At 28.2% G+C, this 23855-nt stretch overlaps 1 protein-coding gene across 4 annotated transcripts in view; it reads right to left on the bottom strand.

The window, feature by feature from the left end:
* The window catches only part of LOC123270893 (putative polypeptide N-acetylgalactosaminyltransferase 9), a 263471-nt gene that overhangs the window by 238935 nt on the left and 681 nt on the right, over window positions 1-23855 (bottom strand). The window lies entirely within an intron of this gene.

Genomic DNA, 23855 nt, shown 5'->3' with positions numbered 1-23855 from the left:
GTTAATAAAGATATAGATAAAAAACGAAGACCACAAACGTTAGGTAAAGATAAGTTTAGAAAAATAATGTCTTAAAAGTAAATAATCTTTTAGGCTTACCCTGGAAGTCTGCTCTTTAATAGAGAGGCTCAAATTTTATGGGCCTTTTCACCGTCTATGGGTATTTTCACTACCGAATTACCGTATCTCGTGTATCACGGAGAAATTAAGTAATTTCTGATAATGAATTATTTTAATCTTCGCGACTTTACGCGGAAAAACTTAACATTAATCGACGCTCTGATATTTTCACTACCGAACTACCGTACACGGAAAGAAAATTGTATGAAAAATTACAATGAAAACATCGTAATTTTTAGTATAGGACATTGCAGTGCCGGACCAGAACTCAAACATCGTAATTTACACGATGCAACATCGTAAATTTCTATCACTCAAATTAAAAAGAAGTTAAGGTCACTGAAAAAATTATTCTGTATCACCCAGGAATCGAACCCGGTGTCCTCTCCGCCTCAAGTCCAAGGTTTATCCCCTCACGCTATCGGAGGGAATATCTAATGTTTCTGTTCAGTCACATAATAAGACCCTCGATACAGTAGTTGGTCATCTTTCGGTGGTGGCGTCGCAAACTACTAAACTCTGTCTCTCTTTTATTAAAACATATAGTATGCGTCCTTATTCACTTGCTCTTACGGAAAAAAAATTTACTAAATAACATCGTAATTTTCAATAATTCAAATTGTATCCTGTAGACGGCAGCATCGTAAAAATCGAGATACTGAAAGTCTAGTCCTGGATTACGATGTTACTATAGTAATTTTTCATAGGATTTTTTTTCCGTGTATCTCGTGTATCACGGAGAAATTAAGTAATTCTGATAATGAATTATCAGTATTATCGACGCTTCTGCGGAATTATTTTTAAATTTCGCGACTTTACGCGGAAAAATCAACGCTCAACGGCGGAATAATAAAAAGTCGACGCTCAACAGCGGAAAATAATAAAAAGAAAGAAAAATCGGAGTATAATTATGGCAAATATCGAATGAATTTACCGCGTTAGTGCTACGAAATGTAACCTAACCACGAGCAAGGCACTGTCTCCTGTATCACGGAGTACTTTGTGCTTCCGAAGAATTTTATGCCCGGAGCCGATCGACGCGGAGCTAACCAGTGGTATCCTGGTCGAAATCGAACTGCTAGAAAATGATTTTCAGACTGTATTTATATGGTTAGCAGCATCGGTGATTGCATGAGATTCATAGGTAAATTATTCAAAAAATTATTCAAAAAAAATGAAAGGTAGTGAAGGGCATTTGTCCGAGCGTCATCGCGTTTTCATACAGAAAGCCCCAGAGTTGAACGACGGGGCCATACCTGGGACATTATTGGGAAGCCCATCTTGGCAAACCTATATTGTCCCATGCCCGGGCCATAACTGGGCAATCAGCCGTGGCCATTCCAATTACTACCCAGGTTTGGGCCAAGACTGAATAACCTAGCCTTGGCCAAGCCTAGCGTCACCCTAACTTGGGCCAAGTTTGTGTAACCTAACCTCGGCTGTTGAATGGTAACCCTAACATGGGCCAAGACTGGATAAACTAGCCTTGGCCAAGCCTACAGTCACCCTAACTTGGACCAAGTTTGTGTAACCTAACCTCGGCTGTTGAATGGTGACGCTAACATGGGCCAAGACTTAATGACCTAGCCTTGACCGTTGGATGGTAACCCTAACTTGGGCCAAGATTGTATAACCTAACCTCGGCCGTTGAATAGTAACCCTAACATGGGCCTCGACTGAATAACCCAGTTTTGGCCAAACCTAGAGACACCTTAACTTGGGTTTTGAAGTCTTTATATTCACGTGACATTGTGATATGGTGACCCAGACTTGGGCCAGGACTGGGAAACCTATCTTTAGCCGACGTAATGATCACCCGAGCGTTAGCCAAGACTGGAAAGCCTAGCCTTGGCTGTCGAATGGAAACCCAGACTTGAGCCAGAATTGAGCAACCTAACTTTGGTCATTTAATAGAAAATCTAAATTTAATTAATCATTAAGTAACAGAATTTGGAACAGTAAATATTTATTGCTTAACGAATATTTGATAGCAAATGCTGAAATTGAAAATTTATTTTTTAAACAAAACAATTGTGTATCGTCCAAATTGGTATGATCTTAAAAAAAATTAAAATATAATAATTTACAGTTGAATTTTTAATATTAATAATTTTAAACATTAAAATTTATAATATGGTATTAAAAATATACAGAATGATTTACAAAGTCTAAAGTAATATAAGTACTTGACTTTTGCTTTTTTTTAATCCTTAAACATTTGTAAAAAATATATAATTTTCATCAAAACACAATATTAAATAACATAAATTATATAAATAATAAACCGTCACACTCCGTCACCATGTAGATTTAGTTCATATGAATGATGAGATGTATATCAACTTATCGGTCGTACGGCACAGGAGTTAGTTATCGGTCTGGCAAGCGCGCGGCTCGGGTTCGAATCTCGGTTAGGGCAAATGCGAATTTCACTTTATTTCTCTAATTAGCGAAAGTTAGGTCTAAATTAAAAGTTAAGTCGTCTAAACTTGCGTTAGCTCTACATCAAAATTGAAATAAATCAATGACAATTAAAAATTTCCTTTTTTATCATTTCAACTAAAAACTACTCATTTTATACAAAATAATTTAACCGTTTCATAGAATTTTACTATTTTATTTCAGAGAATTTAATTTATTCGAAATTGGGTTCTTAATACTAATTTGGTTTAACATTAAACAATTAAATTCTAAATATATTTTATAATCTACTTCTTTTAGTAAATTCTATAGTGGTAAATAAGCCTGGGCTTGCTTTGGCTTAAAAACTTGGGCCAATCTTGGTTAACAAACTTGGGCCAGTCTTGATTAACAAACTTGGGCCAGTCTTGGCAACCAAGCTTGGCACCCTGTTATCACTCCAGACTTCTACCAATACGGTCAGGATAGGGAATACATGTTAAATGTACGATTTTTAATTGCTAATATTTCGAAAATTAAAACCGCAAGGACTATTAAAAAAAAATTATTCGTATAGAGGACACTTAGAAGTACGCGTATTCAAAAATTGAGGAATATTGTAAGAAAAGTGATTTTTCATCATACCTCCTTAATGTTTGTGACGCGAATGTTCGAAAACGAGCGTAAATTTCCGGCCTCGGCTTCGCCTCGGACGTTAAAATTACGCCCGTTTCAAACCTTAAGTTCATATCGAAATATCGTCACTGTCAGAAAACCACCACTTCACGGCCTTATGACATAAATATCTATTTCAGTATAGTGTAATTAATTAGAATTTATTAAATTTTCTCTTAAAAATAGCAACATTGAATTTCTTAAAGAACTTTTTAAAAAATTGACTATAAACAAATCTTGAAAGTTTTGCCTTTTGAGGTGTGCAAATTACATAAAAATGTCTTTAATTCCATGAAATTTCCCTCTAGATAACTGTGGGAGTACAAATATACCCATAAAATTCAAAATTACCCTAGTAGAAATAATCAAGTTTTCACTCGATTCTAACCAATAACTGGCAAGTCTAGTCGAACTGACCAGTTACTAGCCAAAAACTCGATTTCATTTCTACTAGGATAGTCTTTAAATCACTAAAAAACTCTTTGAAATATACAAAGAAGTGAAACTTCACAAAGGTATTTACCTACGGAGAACGCCGGTTCGATTTCCGTTAAGGTTCAATAAAATAAGTGAAAATTTTTAAAAATTTTTTCTATGTTAAAAAAACTAAAACCGTAAAATGTCAATGTCTGAGGTCTTTCAAGCCTTTATCATTAATCGGAAGCGAAATTTGGTATCCATTGACCCGTGTGATGTCTGCTTATCTCTCATATTTCCTGAGATAATCGTTTTCCAAGATAACGACCCGTATGATATATTATATTGTACAAAATAAATATATATATATATATAATAATTGATAGTAATAAAGAAATAAATGGAATAATGGAACATATTGAAAGAGTAATGCTGGAAAGATCGATCGGATTACCGAGAAGGTAGATCGTACATTAAGAACCCGTTTTAAAGCTCTACTCCAGATGTAGGATGTAGGTGTACATTGTACATTGTGTAAGTGTTCCTACGACCTAGAACGGAATCTCACAGATGTAAGCTAAACTGTTCAGCAATAGCAATTGCAATGTATCCTACTGTCCCTGAAATTGATCACGGTCGAGACTCCAGACTGGTAAATTGCAGGTATAAGTATGACTATCTCTCATTACGGGTGCTCTCTATCGCCTTATGTATTTTTACTAGTTGTATACAACTGTAGTTGTGATAGTAATTGTAATTACATATGGAATAAAAAGATGTCATATTGCAACTTTGGTGATTAATCATCGGACGATTAATTAACTGTGAACAAACAATAAAATCCCGAACGGAGGAGAGCAATTATTCACTTATATAATCCAGCATTAAAGAAGGTGTACTTGACCTAAAGATTTATTGTGCCGTTTGTAGGCAGGTGACTACTTGACAATTATTATTTCAAGTCCAACTGTTGACCTAATTGATCGTCGTTACCTTTTATAGGAAGTTTTACTTTTTTTTTATTTATCGAGTTTGCGAGGAGACAATTGCTATTTTAAGAGCTGGAAATTTACCTGACATCAATTTATTACGTATTGTCGGTCTATTTATTTTAATTAGATGTTTTAAATTATTGGTATGAATTTCTAACTAATTAAAAAGTTAGGTGCAGAGGCACGAAAAATGAGTGGTTTAATATTTTTTGAAAAAAAAAAAAAATAAATCCTTACATCTAGGACTAGCTTTCTATACTTTAAATAAGCTGTATTTTTATCAAAATCATAGGTGTGGTTTTATAATGAGAGTGGTCACCGACTTTGAAAATATAATTTTGGGAGTAACAAGTTTTAAGTTTTTGCCTCCGCAAACGGTGTTACTTTTTGATATAATTTTTATAAATTTATAGCTCAAAAACGTTGAACTTTAGGTAAATTTTATGAAAACAATTTTCATTTTAAAATTACCCAAGTTGATAAAAAAAATTTTTAATTAATTCACCATGAAAAATACATTTATTAAAAATTTTAACTGCACATAACCCCTTTAAGATACTTTACGATAAAAATTTTAGATCGCCTGTAATAAATGTTTTATGAATTGTTGTACTAGAAAATGAATTAGAGAGATATTTGTATAAGCTCTGGCCGTAATCCTCTAATTCCAAAGTACCCACTCAGAAGTTGGGTATATTTATAATTGTCACTAAACACAGGATGTAACTATCCGTGAAAGTTTTGATAGCACATAGACCGTATATTTAAGTGGGATAGTCTCATCCTCCTCACATCGGGCTACAGACTTCAGGTAATAATCTACTGCACATACAACGTACATGATCTAATGTAACATATGTTTATAATGGCTATGTATATTTGTGTGTGAAGGAACTTTTACTCCGCGACAACCGACAGCCAGAATAATTATCATCACTTAGTGATTCTGCCAGAACGTCTCCTTTCATACCAATGAAAGTTTTCATTCATCATCTTCACTTATTAGTCATTAGTCATTAGTCATTATTGAATAACTAATTTCTTTGACTGGATTCAGCGAACGTCTGATAAATAATAGCTTTTTTGATAAATACTATTCTTATTATTTAAAATTCTTTCATTAAATACACGGAAAAAAAAATTTCGTTCTAGTAACGCAACTGTAGAGTTACCACAACTATACACAGTTTACTGTTCGTTGTAGAGTTACAGTAACAAAATGTTATTTAGTTCTGATAACTCAATGTTGTTGAGCTCTCAGAGCTCTACGGGATTGTTCTCAGAGCCAAACGGTATAGTTGGGAGCGCTCTACGTTGCGCAGTAGTGGAGTGCGCTGACATATTTCATAACCTTCTAAAATGCCAAACATAATTATTTTGTTACTAATCTATATTATTAAAAATATATGAGGACAATTAAGTTTCCAGTTTATTTATTTAAGGAAATAAGTTTTTTTTTGTCAAATTGAATTTCATTAGAACAGTTTTGTATTCATGGCTTTTCAAGGTTCATTTGCAGTGACTGTTAATTTAATTTATTAGTTGAATATATTGTGATAAGTGATGTTATCGGAATACATTAAAAAGACTCCATTTAACAGAAAATAAAATTTGTTTTCGTTTATTTATCTTTTCTCGTGCATATACGGTAGTGATTTTATGTCCAATATTTATTGATATAATTAAGAAAATAAGATAATTTTGTGACGACCATATTTTTATTTTACAAATAATTTTTATTTGTAATATTAGTTCTATTATTATTTTATTTCTATTATAATACTATTCTTATTTGTCATATACAATTATTGTTGGCAATATAAATTCGTTCTGTCGCATTTATTTATTAAATTATCAATGCTAAATCGTAAAAAAAATTATTAACCAGACTGCCAAAAATTTGTTATAGTCTCAGAACGATCCTGTAGAGTTGTGAGAGGTAAATAACGTTTAGCTCTCAGAGCTCAACGATGTAGAGTTGCAGGAGCCAAACGGTATTGTTACCATAAGAATACGTTAACCTAGTGGAACTTTTTACAACTAACTAACTACTATAGAGTTCCTACAGCAAAATTTTTTTCTCCGTGTACTAAATCATTATCCAGTCACTGTAAAAAAAAGCCATAACTTCTAAAATATTGATGTTACGAGAAAAATGTAAGAGACCAACATTGTAGCTTAGTAAATTTCCTACAAAAAAACGTTTACTTGTTATAGGTCTATTTTCAATAATTTTGGACATATAGTCAATTAAATAGTCCTCGAACAGTAAAATTGAAAAATTATTATATAGTCACTGAAAAAGTATCAATTTTAAGAAAAAATTGTAAGAAATCAAAGTTGTAGTGTAAAATTTTTCATTATTATTAAGGGGTTACGTGGGGGTTACGTTAGGTGGGTTTCAGAGGTTCAAAAAGAGGGTATTTTTAATGTTTTTTTTTTTTAGTATACACAATCATATATTTTATTTAAACAATTCAGCATATCAAAGATACGTATTTAAACAGTATTTTGTGAAATTTTTTTTTAAAATTCTGGAAACTCAGCCGTTGGTACCTCATCTCGCTTGACGTCTCAATAAAAAAATCTCTTGCCGTGGACAGCATAACTCATTATTGGTTCATCTAAAATCAAAGAACTAAACATATTTCGTTAGTACATGGATAAATCTCGTTATTGGAGGAAGGATTTTTAACTTCCCAATGAAATATGTTTGGTTCTTTGATTTTAGATGAACCAATAATGAGTTATGCTGTCCACGGCAAGAGCATTTTTTTTGAGACGTCAAGGGAGATGAGGTACCAACGGCTGAGTTTTCGAAATTTTTAAATAAAAATTTCACAAAATACTGTTTAAATATGTATCTTTGATATGTTGAATTGTTTAAATAAAATATATGATTGTATATACTAAAAAAAAAAATAGTAAAAATACCCTTTTTTTGAACCTCTGAAACCCACCTAACCTCTTAAAGCAACAATTATTATTATTATTATTATTATTATTATTATTATTATTAGCTTAGATTTTTTTTGAAAATAATAATCCTTAAATTTTTGTGTTTTGAAAGAAAAAATTATAATTAAGAACAAAAAGTAAAAAAATACTTCCTTTGATATTTAAACACCTTTTAAAATATTAAAAAATGTTTATTATAGTAACTACCCGACTAGAAATTTCAGTGAGGCAGTGATTTGGCGCAAGTAAGGCATGCTGAATTCCAAACTTGCAGTAAGTGAGGCATCCAAACCAGGCCGAAGTTTGGGATGTAACGCAGTTACGAGGCTCAGCCTAACTTGGCTTCCTGATTAGGTTTCAGTTTGGAAACCAAATTCGCAACGAAGAATCCAAATCTAATTCTTTCTTGATTTTTAGCTTTTTTATTATCAAGCGAAAATTAATAATAACAAATGCTTATTTTTTTATCTTCTGTTACTATTTTAAGTATAAATATTAAATTTAGGACTAAATTTTTTAAATATTTCATGAATAAAAAAAAAAAAACAAATTCTTTGTTGCTTTTATTTAATATTATTTTTATTATTTATTTTATTTTTTCTGTAACTTTTTTTTTTTTTTTTTGGAGCGTTTTTTAATGTGAAGAGGTTTTTTTGATTGGTAGATTTGATAAGTCGAGATGATGGAGGAGTTAGATACACTAATCACACATAACACTTAACTTTACTTCACACTCGCCTTAATAGTAATTATAATTAGTAATTATTAATTATTAAAAATCGTACATGTCGAACGCGAGACTCGAACACGGTACCCGACGCACGAGGGCCCTATACCATACCGCGACGCTACGCCGATGATGAGCGACCTCTTACTTCAAGATACTTATAAGCACAACCAATGTTCGGCTTGCCTAATTTAAAACAAATAAGATTCGGATTGGGCTAGCCTAAGTTCGGAAGTCCAAGTTCGCTCCAAACTAGCAAAACTTAGGTTATCGTTACTTGAAACCAGTTCGGCGTTCCCATGATATATCAGACTTAAGGAATCCATGAAACTTTCCTAATTACGTTAAAATATGGCAAGCCAAACATTTCGTTCTGCCTACCTTAGTTTTTATGAGGCACAACCTAGGCAAGCCTAAGTTAGGCAAGCCAAACTTGCCCCGAATTGGTTCTTCGGCATATGCCTCAATGAAATTTCTAGTCGGGTACATGAGACACCATGTTTATATGTACAATACACAAATACTCTCATAAATATACACTTTTATATGTATAGAACTAAAAGGCTTAACCTTGGAAAGACTTGAAGCCAAATATCTTCTCCCACTCCGTTTTAGAGTACTTTGGCAAGAAACGCCGAAGTTCGTCAAACGTTTGGAATGCCTAACTTGCAGGAAATTATAAAATCCAAAGGTCTACGGAAGTTCGGTTTGCCAAACTTAAAAGTAATTGGGGCCATCTATGGTAAGACGAAGTTTGGCGAATGTTTGGAATACCTAACTTGCAGGAAATTATAAAATCCAAAGGCTTACGAAAGTTCAGTTTACCAAACTCAAAGGTAATTAGGGACATTTATGGCAAGCCAAACTTCGGCAAATCTTTGGTTATCGTTACTTCCAGCTAGTCAGGCATTCCAAAGGTTCGCCGAAGTTCGGCTTGCCATAGATGTCCCAAATTACATGCAAATTTGGCATGCCAATCTTCGTTTTGCCTAACGTGGATTTAAGAAGGCGCAAATTAGGCTTGCCTAAGTTAGGCAAGCCAAACTTGCCCCTCACTAATTCTTCGGCATTCCTCACTACAATTTCTAGTCGGGTACTGACAGCTAATTAAAGAAAAAAAGTTTAACTGATGATAACAGTACAAAGAAAGATATGAAAAATGGAAGAATATTAACAAAATGACAGGAAAAAATGACGACGATTTAATTAAAAATTTTTTAATAACAAGTTGATCGAGTAATCAAGATGAGTTTGACGACTCACTGACACCATTTCTCGCTTACTAATCGATACTAATGTCCTACCTCGATCTATACATATTTACCACTATGTATGTACCATTATACAGTACATATATAATAGCTACGGCAGTATATAACGAGTTTTGTTGGCGTTTACGGATAGGAGGTGCTCGTTAATTCTACTAGTAGTCAATATTCATCCACACATACTACTAAAAAAAGGTGCTTACGCTTTCAACCAATTAATATTCGAAAGTTATTATTTTAGTTTAGTTTATTAAAATATTACTATCTACTCGAGAGTATATTAAATCCACCTGCTTCTCTCAACCACAAGACTATTATTAATTCACTACATATTAAGAATTTTTTATTACTCTTTAACTTTTTTTTATTATGAATTTTTTATAACATAAATGTAAATGGATGTTTTGACATTTTTTTTCAACTCCGCGGGCTTACGCAATTTTTAGCAAAATTCCGCGGTTTGATTTTTGTTTAGAAAATTCATATGTGTGGGTACTCATTTTAAAACAAATTTCAAACCCTTTGCTCAAATAATTGAAATAATAATAATAATAATAACTAGCAACCTATAGCCCCTATATGACTGCCGAGATTTACGGGTTATATGAATAAAAAAAATTAGGCTTGATGATTTTTGATATTTTTATTACACTAAACATAGTTTGGGTACATTTTAAATAAATTTTAAAAGTAATAATGCTATAACTAGATCAATTACAAATAATTTATCGGACAAATGTGATGGACACAAATTTATAGAACGAACAAACTATTAAAAACTCCTCCAAAAACTTAACATAAAAAATTGACTATCACTGAAAATTATGTAAAACCGTGAAAAAGCACTAATTCTTATCCAGAACTTTCTGATGATACCAAATTTAATTATAAAAATTTCTTTAAAAATAATAATACGCTCGTCACAAAATTTTCCTTACTCTATCAATTATTTAAATCATAAAAAGTTTGGAAAATCCAAAAGTGCACGCCTCATAATCTCATTTTCCATAATAACATTAGTTAAAATAAAATCAAAAAAATACTTGTAAATCTTTCGCGCCATTGTCCACCCAGAAAAGAAAAGGTACTGTGCATGTATTGTAAACGATCCTAATTTACATAGATATAGATATACAAACGATGTGAATTTTAGTTTATTACTAATTATAATTAAACTACATTGAATTAGACCGTGATCTTCGAAAGGACTTAGTATTGGATAATACTGAAGCGTATAAAAAAATGGACTAAATCAGTTAAGTTTTTCGGCAGTTATCGTGATTTTTTTTATTTATTTAAAAAAAAATGTCTTTTAAAAATATTTCAGGTGTTGAAGCTAGTGTTTTTCGATGACATTTATGGGTAAATATTGTTCTACAAGTGCGATAGAAAATAAATAGAGACAATTTTAGTTCAAGAAATTGCTTGATTTTTGTAAGGCGAGTGTAGAGCACTACTTCATCCGCTTCGCTTATGAGGCGTACAATAACTACCGCAAAAAAAGTAAAAACTGATTTATAATAAAGATGTCCCCGTTACAAAATTTTTCTTAGTCTCTTAATTATATATGAATTAATTTTTGACATGTAATCATATTGACATGTACAAAACAAAATAAATAAATAAACATATGACGTTTATCGCAAAATTCGAATCTATTTATAACTACTTCGAAAATGAATCATAATAAATGAACTGTTACTAAAAAGCATACGTAACATTGAAAAGATACAAATTCAGCTCAAGACCTTTTCAATAATACTAAATTTAATTTTAAAAAACTCATTTTATCATATAAATACGCCGGAGATAAAATTTTTCTTAGTTTCTTAATTATATAGATAATAATGATTAATAATGATTTTATTAACAAAAAATAAAACATTTTAATAAAAATAAGAAAAATTTAAGTTATTATTACGATTATGATTATGATTATTATTATTATTATTATTATTATTATTATTATTAATTTATTTATTTATTATAGAAGGATTGAAAATACAAGTAAAGGAACACGAAACGAAGCAGTCCAAGTAGAAGCAACCGGTCTAACCACATGTTTGTCCCGAGAGTCTGTGGACCGGGATGAGACCACCTCTCCACACAGCTATACATCACACACACACACACACATAAATACAACCAATACTGATATAACTAATATAAATATACGAATGCTGATACTCGTAGTTTCATAGTATTATACAGTGTTTGTATATGTCCTGTACCGTACCTAACCAATAGATAGCATAGTGGAAACGATGATTGTAATCGCCGTTAATGTATAAGCTTGGATGTTGCTATTGCTCTAACTGAACAGCAATGTCCACATTGCTCATTGGTTGCGCGACTGTTTTTGTTCTGATTGAGAAATCACTCGGCTATATAATTAGTTTACGGTTTATATATCGACGGGCTAATGCCAAACTAATTGGGTTTTCCTTCAAAGCAACCACCTAATTAAGGGGTTTTCATTTTGTCGCGTTTAATGTTTGATCGTCACAGATTTTGATACATGAAAGTCTTTAGTATAGCCTTGAGACTCTTTATAAATCTTACGCAAAAAATAATAAACACATTTAATATTTTGAAACAATTCAAATTTTTCAACAAAGTTTTACATTCAATTTATTACGCAAAGTTTTTATTATCATTTTTTGTTGTGAAATTCCTGATGATATAATTGTTATATAATTTTTTTTAAATGCCTGACTGAACAAACTAATTAACCAATATGTATAAAATTCATACAAAAAGATGCTGCGTACTTCGGATGAAGGTTTTAGTATATAATACATCTACAGTTGCTCATCTCTAACCTACATTTTTTGAGTTGACACATAGTAAAAAAATTTTCGTAAAATTTAACATAAAATTTTGTGTAGATGATTTTTTTACACAAAATTTATGTTAATTCTACACATAATGTTTGTATTGATAAAATCAACATAATTATGTGTTAAAAGTAACACAAAAATATGTTAAAACTTTCATCGGCTGATTCTCGGATTTCTACACACTTAAATGTTATCCATAACACAAATAAAGTGTTGATTTGAACATTTTCTTTGTGTTACTCAGATCAGCTGTCAAATATGTGAGTTTTATTAATAATTTAAATATATATATATACTAGCTGTTACCCGCCCGCTTCGCTGAGCGCTTTATAGAATTGCATTTTTAGATCTAAACTTGAAATTTAATTGGAGTATTTTTTTGATTTGCACAGATCCTAAAAGAGCATTGAAAGTTTTAGTTAGAGTCATTGCAAGTCTCATAAATTAAGTTAAAATCTGTCTAGCTTCAAGTGCGAACAATTTTTCTGTTATTTAAAATTTTCTCAGTGACATCAATTTTTATAAGAAAATAAATTTAACATGTTTTTTACGAATTCTATTTAAATAAGTAGCCAAATTTATTTTTCACATAACTGGTGTTTGAAAAATGTATTCATTTTAATCTGTTACATTCCCGTGGTCCCGCAATAAGAACAATTTATAAATTATCTAATCAGAAAAAATAACATGTATGTAAAATTGTTAGTCCGTTGACTGAATTACTACATGTAATGTTAAGTTTTGGAAACCTTACAATGACTTTTTTCCCGCTGCTAAAGAGACGTTTGTTGTAAGAAAATTTTTAGTAAATGTTATTGAAACTCAATAGACATGGCCTAAATTTCATGTTTCAAAAAGTCCTAGTTTATAAACAACAACATTTTTCGTAGATTTCATAGAAATCTAACTATTTTCTTTCATGGAACCAATTATCATAAGTTATGATAATAACCAGGGCCAGGACTTTCGCAGTTCTTTAAATGAGCATTCATATGTTTAACCTCAAATTTGAATAAAGAAAAAACGCCAACTTCCTGGCCCTAATCATAACCAAACACACGATCAGCATATAAATATAAATTTTCAACACTTAGTTTACCAGAAATAATTAGCTTCTTTCTTAAACTTTTTTTAAATTACGTTAAATAAATCAAATATTAAGGTTATGTAATAAGAACAAAAGAAAATCGTATTAAAAACAAATGGATGAAAAATGAGTCTTTTGTTTTTATTAGCAGGAAAAAATGGATATAAAATCGTAAATCGTAAAAAAAATGAGAAAAGGTTGATAAAATCCAAAAAATAAGGAGCTTATAACCATCTAAGAAAAATTCTGCGTCGAATGGTAGCAGTCTCATCCCGATAGCTTCAGCCATTCTTGAGTTATAGATAGTGTAACTAACATGACTTTCTTTTATATATACATATATATATATATATATATATATATATATATATATATATATATATATATATATATATTCAAATAAATTTTAATTTCTGAATAAAAAATAAATTGTTTTCCATAAATACAAAGTTAAAGAACTCAATAAAGAATTCAAAATTTTTAAATAGTAATTAATTAATTTTAATCAATCGTTGCTACTTTATTACAAGTCAGTGGCAATAGATGGATAGGATTAATGATGTATTAATTTCCAATTATTAATTATTAATAAACTCGTTAATTATATATTAATGGAAAATAATTTTTTTTTCACGCTGCATTTAAGTATTTCACGTAATGACACAAATCAAAATCCACCAAATTAAAATGACGTTGAGGCTATCACATTCACATGTCTATCTTGTGTGGCATACGTGACTATGCTTGTACTCCCGAGATCCCGCGCAAAATAAAGCGGAGTGGCGTCATAATTTAACATATCTTTGTGTAAATTCAACATATTATTGTTGTAACACCAACCGCGAAACTTGGATTTTCGAGCTATAGTTAGGAGGGGTAAAATGATGGATATCTGGCTATCTATAGTTGAGTCTACTTTTTACGCACACGTAAGGATAAGTGACATCTCTCTCTTTATCTGTCTCTACGATTCCGCATGGATGCTAAAAAGTACTACAGGATATTTAGTTTCGTTTATTTCCTACAATCGTCCGCCAGGGAGAGTATAAATCGAAAAAAAAAAATCTTGGCGACAAGTCGATTCTTGTAAACAATTTTACTAATATTTTAGTTTGTCATTTATTTACGTGTGACAGTTCATAAATGAATAAAATTTTATTTGCATCCTCTTAAATCCGAGTTTCGCCGTTGCTATTACAAAAAATTTTGTTCGATAAAAATCCGCAAAAGTCGGCATTTTGGTAATAAACTTAAAGTGATGATACTCGTCTGAGATTATAAATACATTCTCAACAAAACTAATTAACTTATTTTCTCAACGAAAATAACTATTGTGTTACTATAGAAGACATCAACACAGCCTTTATGTTGAATTGACATTTAAAAAGTGGTATTAATACTACTAACCGAATGGGAGTATTCTTTAACATAAATTTTGTGTTGGTTGGCCAGTAACATTAAAAAAATGTAGTTTTACTTTGAATTAACACTTGAGTGTGTTAAAAAATGGATGGATTGATCAATACAAACAGTTTGCGTAGAATTAACATAAATTTTATGTAAAAAAATCATCTACACAAAATTTTATGTTAAATTTTACGAAAATTTTTTTACTGTGCAAATAACAACGTTTATAAATTATAAATTTATTATTTTTAATTATTATTTATGGAAAATCAAAATGAAAATTCAATGATTAATTTGAATCAACATTTATTTATTCAATGACATTTTATTTAACATTCAGTAAAATTTAATTGATAAATAATTTAAAAAGTTTATTTTTAATATCAGGCTGAAATTAACAGTCGAGACCATCTTTTTCTCGCCTTGCTCTCACGGAGTTCAACGGAACTATCTCTGTCGCACTCCCAACAGCAGAGCAATTGCAGTTTCGATTGGTTTCACGAAATGAATGAAATTTTTGAAAAAAACGCTTTGTGGTGAAATAGTTTATTAAATTATCTATTATCTCTAAAAACGTTTTTTCAAAATTTCCATTCGTTTTGCTAAGCCGATTGAAACTGCAATCACTGGTCTCGGCTATTAAACAAACAAACTAACTCACTTTTCATAATAGTATTTATATTTTTGAATAACATGTCCCGAAAATAAACCAAATATATATCTTCAATCATTTGTACTAACAAATGAAAAGACCTGTTTTATCAATGCGTAACCGAAGAAAACTTTTAAACCAATAGACATTTTATTAATCTCGTAAAATGTAAAGTTTCTCAGTCAATCTTTTAAGCTTACAATATTTTTTCGATATTTTTTTAGTTGAGAAAATAATAACGTTTGATTACAAATCGATTCTTTAGTAATTTCATTGAAGTAAATAAAACGTAATAATCGTATTGTTTAGAAAAATTTTACCCGGATATATATCAGGCCCATTTTTTGTTTTTTAGTTAAAAAAAAATGCATTGTAACACTTTTTATTTTCAATTCCGCAGTATAGAAATGTTTTTTTTACTAATAAAATAAATTTTACGAACAAATATGTTCGTAAAAATATAGTGGAGCGTAAAGTTAAAAATTTGTGTTACTAAAAAATAAACAAATCTTAACGCAAGCCCGATAACTGATAGCTACTTTCCTAAATATTTAATTCAATAAAAATTGTAAGATCTAGTTAAATTATTAAAAGATCGAAGTATGCTCTGGTTCTAAATAACGCTAGTCGAAGATAAAAAATGTAAAAGAAGAAAAGAAAATAATTCAGTGAGTTTATGTCCCGCAAATGTCAAACTGAATATTCATATTCTCGCTGTCGTGTTCCTCATAATTCGAGTGTAAAAATAAAACAATAAAACCTGGCAGTGTATTACTAAAAATCGAATAGCAAAAAAATACTAACTGTCAGGTTTATAAATTGTCACGAAATCTACAATACGACATGTACAAGTGAATATGTCACTACTTAAACACGATCGTATAATAAACTTGAATTGTAAATTGAACGTCCTCAATTCATTCTTTACTTTTATTATTATTATCATTATTATTATCATCATCCGTGCATATATCTATACTAAGAATCATAAAAACAATGATTAATTTATCTTACATTAACTTTAATATTAGCGAACGAGAATTGGTGAAAAGAAAAATTTCTTTTTTTATTATTTACTCCAAAAATTAATAACTTATTAGCTTATTATTCATGACAGTGATTAATATTATGTTTTAATTTCACTTACTACTTTTGTTTAGCTACTAATAGGAGACTTTTTTTATTGTTATTGTTGAATAACAAAAGACTTATTAGCGTCAAATATATTTAGAAAGTTTTCAAAAAAATATAAATATGAATATTACTTTTTGTTGGTTATAAAAGAATATTTTTGTTTTCGTTTTTATTAATAATATTATGGTAAAAAATGTATTTAATACATAATTACCCAGAGAAAAAAATGATATTTAGGATTCTAGAGAGTATCCATCCTTATTTTTTATAAACTTGTAAATGATACTATGTACAAAAGGATTCATGACTATTTTTCTGGTAGTAATTGCTATTCTCATTGCAATTATTTAAAAAGTCGATTTCACTCGAATTTAAATAAATTGAAACTGTGTAAAATGCTACTTAGTCCAATATTAAGTAGATTTATTACTAAAAATGGATGAACTATGAAACATTGATAACTACAGAAAAATGGTTACTCAAAGTAACATAATGATAAGGACCTTGCTTGTAAAAAATCGAATTCCCTACACAGAAAAAAAAAATTCTTGACTGGAGACCAAATTTTTGGCTCAAGAAAATTTTCGGGTGCCTAAAGAAAGACCAAAGTTGTGTTCGCTGAAGTAAAAATTTTTCTTGAAATTCTATTCTTGGTGGAAGTAATTTTTTCTTAATTCAGATTATCATAAATACTTGATACAATAAATTTTTATATTTGATCAAGATTTTTAAATACTTTAGGGAAGCAGCGCCACCTGTTTCAGCTGAGAAAAAAATTTTCTCACCTTGAGAAAATTTTTCTCTTGAATATTTGATACCCATTTTATATTATTTTAGCAGGTAATTATACATATTGAATGAAAAAAAATGATTCAATATTATTTGATCTTCCCGTTTGACATGTTAATCAATAAAAATATTCATGAAAATTTACTTCTATGAAGATATTTAATTTTTTCGAGCAAGAGAGAAATTTTCTCAAGACAAGAAAATTTACTTCTATTAAGAACTACATTTTTTGGAGCAAGAGGCTGAATTTTCTCAAAACAAAAAGATTTTCTTGACTTAAATAAATTTTCTTGGATCAAGATACGTATTTCTTAAAGAGAGTTAATTTTTTTCGAATAAGTGAAATTTCTTGTGTCAAAAAAAAATTTTTTTTCACTCAAGAAAATAATTAAGAAAAATATTTTCTTGGCTCAAGTGAACCTTTTTATCTGTGTACAGGAAAGTTATCTTATGATTTTTTTGTATCTCCAATATTTACCCCAAAATTTGGATTTCAAACTTATCTATCTCCTCGTATAGTGAAATAGCTTAAGATCAAATTTTAAATTAAAATTCTGACTTCATAATCGGAGATACGTAAAAACTACTAAGAACTTTTTTCATAGAAAATTAAATTTCCTACAAAAAAAATCTGTTATAATTTTTTTTTTATCTCGAATGTTTCAGCCGTAATTTTGATTTTAATTATTTGCCAAAATTACTAATATAAATAATCTACATAAATTATTTACAAAGAACTCAAATAAAAAATCTAAGTAAACTATTAGAGATACGCGAAAATTGATGAGGACCTTTTTTGTAGCGAATTCAATTTCCTACAGATAAGCTCTTTTATTAATTTTATTGTATTTTCAATATTTAGCCTAGAATATTAATGCTGAACTTTTTTACACACTAACTATAATCAAAAACGCTTATGCCAATAATATAAGTTTATGTTCATTTTGCTATTTTTTTTCTTAAAAATTTTTTTTTTTAATTAAAAAAAGTTCAAAAACCTAATTATGTGAATTTACAACTTTTGAATCAAATTTCTGATACGAATAATTACCTTTTAGAATTAATAAATAACAATAAGAATATAAATTTAAGTATCGATGCGTATGGGTATCGTTGGGCCATTGAACTAAAACTGGAGATGGTATTATATATATAAATATATATATACATAGCGTATGGATATATACAAATATGCATTACGTGTCGACGTGCAACGGTATGTTGTGCGATGGTCATTTAAAATTTAAATTTACGTTTACCAGACCATAAATATGTTGCTGAGAATCAAGACCCACGATACACTATTTATATTTATTTATCCTTAAACTTTTTAATGGACTAGATTTACAATTTTATTAAAAATTGCGTAATTAACAATTCGGTTATCGATGCGCCTGTTTGTTCATTTAAACTTTAAATAATTTACATATTTTATTTATTTATTTATATTTATTGAGAGAGTGAAAATAAATAAATAGAAAGAATAGGGATTTAAGAGTGAAGTGAAAAATGAAAAATGGGGGTGAAGAATGAAAATGGAGTAAATAAAGGTGAAAGCGTCTGAGTTGTATATTTTAGCGTAAATGTAGACATTATATAGACGGGGATGTAAAAGTATCAGCCGAGCGAGTATAACATAAGGTATGAGTTTAAGTCAGCCTAGTACTGAGACTGAAGAAAGTGTATACGGATTCTATTCGCATAAAAGGGGATAGGATACATGTATAATAGGAAAAAAATATAAAAAAATTCAAGATAAAGAAGCGAAGGCTGAATTGTATAAAATGTTGAATATTAAGGAAAGACAAGAGACAGTAAAATACGACTGCGACGACGAGTTTTTATTTTATATTGTAAAACTACCCGGATAATGGGTTTACTTTTTTTTAATGCCTCAATTTATGAGTTTGCTAATTACTTGTTACAGCTTCTTCGTTGTAATTTAGTAATTAAATTTTTTTATGATAAATAGCTGGTTTTTTGGGAAATTTAAGGGAATTGGCAGACATCTAGATTTTTTTTTATTAACAAGGTGAAGGACCCAGTTGTTGAACAAGTTTCAAAGTAAAACGTATTTGACCCTACTTTTAATATATAAAGATGTAATTATTGTTTCAAATTAGTGATTTTCATGAAAATATAAACAATTTTGAATTGATTAAAGCGCAAAATAACGCAGATAATTGAATAATTATATTTTGACAATGTTTTTAAGATAGACTATGAAAGGAATAGTAGTTGAGCAATCAATTCTGACAAGCCGCAGTAGTTGAATACTCTGGGAGCAGTAGTTGAACTAACAAAATATATGGCATTAGGCACAGTAAAAATTTTCAACGTTTCATTGAAATATCAAAAGAACTATAATATATTATTGATTAATATTAAAAATAATACTATGAATATTTGATATGTTAATTTTAAAATGAGAAATATTTGTATTTAAGGTAGTTGTCGTGGTATAATATTGTCAAAAAATTTAATATAAAATATATATAATATATAAATATATAATATATATATATATAAAATGTAATATAAAAATTATAGTTTATGTCTTTGCAAAAAATATGTATTATTTAGAAAGAACTATTTCATTGGGTGGTACAATTTTTTTTTACTTAAAATGATAATATATCATTTTTTTACTGATTGCTCGGTTTACGGTTTAGTACCTTTTACATGAAAAACTGAGCAATTATAGATTTATAATTGAAAAAACTTACAGAAATCAATTATTGTATCATTGAATAATTATAATATGCGCATATTACCCATAATAAATGTACGGATTTTGTATTACAACAATTCAAAAAGTCTGTTCAAGTACTGGGTACTTTACCTTATTAGGATTTAAATAATAAGCAGAAAAATTTTTAGACATTTTTAGAAATTAAAAAAAAATATTTTTTTAATTTATTTGGCAAAAAAAAACTGAAAATTGTCAGATGTTTGCTGATTTTAATATCACGAAAATTGATAAGAAATTAGTGTTTTTTGTTAATAACGCTTTTAAAGCATGAAAAGTAAAAAATAAAAAATAATAATTTTTTCTTATAGGAAATTTTGGTCTCATGAATTTTTGATAAAATTAATATGGGGTTATATCTATTTTTGTAGTGACTTGGTAATGATTTTTTATTTTTCACTAGGTGAAGACTACTTAAGAAATTACTGTATCTCCAAAAATATTCAAAATAAATCTATAATATAATAAGAATTTTTATAGGAAATTTATTTAACTACAATTTGAGTCTCATGATTTTTTCCTAAAATCAATATTTTAAGAGTTACTTATATTGTTGTAATGACAATATATTGAGTTTATATTTAATTAAAAAGGTTTAAATAACAGTAATAATTTTTGTTTAAAATTTCATTATTATTCATGATAAATTAAATTCTTATTTAAAATTTAACGATAAATACCCGTCTATGTAAATGAAATTAGAGAGTAGCCATTTTAATTACCACGCAATAGCATTACTTTTAAGAGCGATAACACTCACTAAGGATACCGAGTTTTTTATGTTTTTTATGACAAGATCGCGTAGGAGGTAAGCGATTCGCCAGAGATATGCATTTTTTTAATGAAAAAACCACAGTTAGATATTTCAAAGCCTAACTAACTATTACGCCACTGAAATAATTATAAATAATCACGAAAATAAATTTTCGGAAAAAATTCTATCCTTATTTTTTCATAAAACTCATCAATCAGTCTGCTAATTTTTAGCATCATTTTTTTAAATACATTTAATAATAATTATAATAATCATTATTATTATTATCATAGTAATTACATAATCGGTTGAATTGTTAATAATGAACTGTTTAGATTTATACAATGCGTATTAATAACAAGCCAGTGAACTTAAACGTGTAACTAATACCATGAAGCACTCCACGTGTTATGGTTCGAGGCCTTTACCTTCAACTCCCCTGCATTATTATTATTATTATTATTATACTTATAATTATTTGTATAGAATATAAGCATATAAACTCGGTAAGTTATAGAACAATCAACGTGTTAGCCAGGAAACGAACTGGATTTTGCACCGTTGCCTTTTATAATAGTTAATAGTTAAATCACTTCAAATAATATAATAATTGCACGTGTGTATATGTAGATAAATATATGACCTATTTTTCATTTTTTTTTGCTTTTAATTGTTTAGCTTTTTTTTATAATAAAAAATTAAAAAGAAAGTTTCAATTTGTTTTTCAATCTAAAAAATAATTGACAATTATTTGTTCTATTTAAAGAAATTGTTTTTTAAAAAAAAATATGAAAAATTAAATTTATTTTTTGCTTTATTCTATTAATAATTAAATTATAAAGAAAAAGAATTTTTTAAAAAATAAATTACATTAAAAAATTTACTAAAATTTTTTATAGTTATTAATAAAATTTTCATCAATTTTCTTTCAATTCATGTTAATTAAATAATTTTGTTCTATAAAAAAAATTAGTCAAATACTTAACAGTATTTCTAAAACTAAAAAACAACAGACAATTAATTTAAAACAATTTTCATTACTAATAAAGTTCTTCAACTACTTTTTTTTTCTCCTAATTTATTTGTAAAAAACTTTTGTCAGTTTTTTATTTTATAATAAAACAAAAACTGAACCTGGAAAATTTTTTTTTTCAATAAGTAAACTGAGATAAAAAATGAAAAAATTTTACTTGGTATGTCAAACTTTCTACATGTGCGAATTTCAATAATTAAAAAAAAAAATCATTACAAGATTGAAAAAAAGTTCATGAAATAATAATTAGTGTTTCTAAAACTAAAAATAAAAAACTGGCAGTTTTTTTTATGAGAACATATTATTTACAGAAATAATTAAAAAATTGCACATGTAATTTTTCAACGTACTCTTTTTTTCTCATTATTTACTTGGTTAAAACTTTTTCGGATTTCTGTTTCAGAACAACACATAATTAATTTTTCTAACAGAAAAAATATGACAGTTCACTCTTTTACTGAACTTTTTTTCAACCAATAAATTAGTTAAAGAAAATTATTTTCTAAAAATTGAATTTATAGTTTATTATCATTTTTACTAATGAAATTTTAGATGACACTAAAATTAATTAAGACATCTGTCAATTTTTTAGATTTTTATAGCTGATTTATTACGAAAAAATTTTAATAAGAAAATTCTGCATTTAGAAATTAAAAAAAATTACAAGTGCAAATTATTAAAAATATTTTTTTTTATAATTAATTTTTAATAAAAATCAAAAAAGCTGTCAGACACATTTGACACATTTGTAAATTATTTTTTTTTTAATTTCACAAGCAGGAATTTTAAAAAACTATCAATAAAATTTTTTTTATAACGAATTATTTGCCATAAAAATTCTGAAAATTTTTTTTTAAATAATTAATGTTAGACTTCAATTAATTTCAAGATTTATAAGGAAAAATTCAAAGAAAAGTTTATAAAACACTAATTTGTCTCTAAAAAAAAAAAATTATTAAATTTTCTCTACGTACAATTTTTAGAAAGAAACAAATGTCAATCATTGAAACTATTTTCATAATTAAAAAAAAAAATTTCTTTTAATCAATAAAATACTAATTTGTCTCCAAAATTAATGACCAATTTTAAGAATTTTTCTGAAACAATTTATGTCAGTTGTTGACTAGTTTAGCAATTAGAAACTAAAATTTCTTAAATAATTTGTCCAAAATTAAAAAAAAAAAATTATTAAATTTTCTGCACGTGCAATTTAAAAAAAAATTCATATCAATCATTAAAACTAATTTCATAATTAAAAAAAAATTTTCTTCGATTAATAAAATACTAATTTGTCTCCAAAATTAATGACCAATTTTAAAAATTTTTCTACAACAATTCATGTCAGTTGTTGACTAGTTTCACACTTAAAATTAATTTAGCAGATATTCGATAATTTTAAAAATTTTCGTAACAAATAAATTATGGCAAAAATAATTAGAAAAAAAATTGACAAGTGACTGCTAAACTTTAATGTCCTACTTAAAAATAAATTTTCTCTAAAATTTACAAATTACTAATATGTCTCCAAAATTAAAAACCAATTTCACAAATATTTTCTACACTTTAAATCTTAAAATAATTTCTCCTATCAATTCATGTCAGCTGTCAATTTAAGTATTAAAAAAAAAATATCTATAAAATAAAAACCAAAATTTTTCTATTCACTCAACCAACAATATCCGTAGAATTTCAGCGTTAAAAAAGAGGAAGTTAATGATTTTATAACATCCCAATGGGCGGAGTGAGATAGAACCTCAAGGACACGCGATCCTTAACTTATAACAGACTAACACGCTTTTGTAACACTGGTACTTAAAATATATGATATATAATGTATACAATACATATAACTA

This window comes from Cotesia glomerata, linkage group LG8 (genome assembly GCF_020080835.1).
Source record: "Cotesia glomerata isolate CgM1 linkage group LG8, MPM_Cglom_v2.3, whole genome shotgun sequence".
Lineage (NCBI taxonomy): Eukaryota > Metazoa > Arthropoda > Insecta > Hymenoptera > Braconidae > Cotesia > Cotesia glomerata.
Note: the sequence above shows the minus strand (reverse complement) of the source record. Positions and strands in the feature narration are given on the sequence as shown.